This window comes from Myotis davidii, unplaced genomic scaffold, assembly GCF_000327345.1.
Source record: "Myotis davidii unplaced genomic scaffold, ASM32734v1 scaffold3352, whole genome shotgun sequence".
In the NCBI taxonomy this organism is placed as follows: domain Eukaryota; kingdom Metazoa; phylum Chordata; class Mammalia; order Chiroptera; family Vespertilionidae; genus Myotis; species Myotis davidii.
This window is the reverse complement of record NW_006284012.1, coordinates 46,536-47,801: the sequence shown is the minus strand read 5'-3', so window position 1 is coordinate 47,801 and position 1,266 is coordinate 46,536.

Sequence of the window (1,266 nt, the reverse complement as noted above, 5' to 3'; positions counted from 1 at the left end):
TTGGCTGCCTCTGGGAAGGGCTATGACTTTCCGGTCCCAACCCTCAGCTCCCTGCCTAGCTCCAAGTCACAGTCCCGATGGGAGAGTCCTCTCTGAGACGCGTGGAAACTGAGGCACGGGGGCAGGCTGCCTGATGACCCACCAAGACCGAGCTGCTCCGGGAACAGACTGGTCTCCTTCCCGCCGGCACCCACCCGGCGCCTCAGCTCAGAAGTGCATGAGCCACGTCTGCTCTGATGAACACAGATGTGAGTGGCACCACCTCTGGGTGCAGGGCCTGCGTGAACCGGTGACAGCCACACACATAGGAGGTGACCCTCGGGAAAGGGGAAACTGCCCTTTCTGTCCAGCCAGGGGAGTGGGGCTGGAGCCAGGGCCGGCCTTCCCAGGCCCCGGGGGCCGGATGCTGCCCACTGTGGGGTGGGGCAGGTCGGGAGGGACCCAGTCCTCTGCCTCCTGGACTTCCAGGCCCTTCCCTGGACCCCATATGATGGGCCTTCAGGCCTTCACCTGTTTTAGCTCATTTGCCTCCAGCATTGAGACCCCGCTCATTCCACCAACGCCCCATACATGGTTTCCTGCAGCACCCCCAAACTCCCAGGACTCGAATCACCATGGGTGTGGTCCACTCGATGATTGACAGGACTCATTTCTGTGCCCATTTTCCAGGAGGGGTGGCGTACCCCAGAGTGCCACCCTCGCCTGGACCTGGGGTGCGGGCCACCAGCAGCCAGTGAACGTGGCCCTGCATGGGGGCCCCCTCAGGAGGACCCATGTGGACACACAGGAAGCGCTGTCCCCCCGCAGCCCCCCTGACCCAACGGAAGGCCCGCTGGACCCTCCCTGATAAGCCAACACTCACTTTATCTGTCACTGCCTCTGGCTTAGCTCCTCCAGATCCCAGGGCCAGATAAGGGAAGTGGGTGCCCGGCCTCCTCCCTGGTCCCCCTAGTGGGGGTCTCAGCCCCAGGCCCCGCCCACGTGCCCTTCCTTCCTCGCACCCCCACCGGAGGAGCCCTGTCCCTCCCTGTCCCCAGCATAGCCGCACCAAGAAAAGTGTAAATGCGCTTGTGCAAGGCGCGCGATCCAGGCAGCTCAGCCCCTAGAGTGTGGGGCGGAGGGAGGGAGGGAGCGGGTGGCAGCCGGCCCATCTCTGCCTTCACACGGAGGAAGGACAGTATCTGGCTGCGATAAGATGATGAAGGATGAAATGAGGGGGTGAGCACTCCCACCACGGTGTCGACAGCGGCGAGGCCCAGGGTGAGA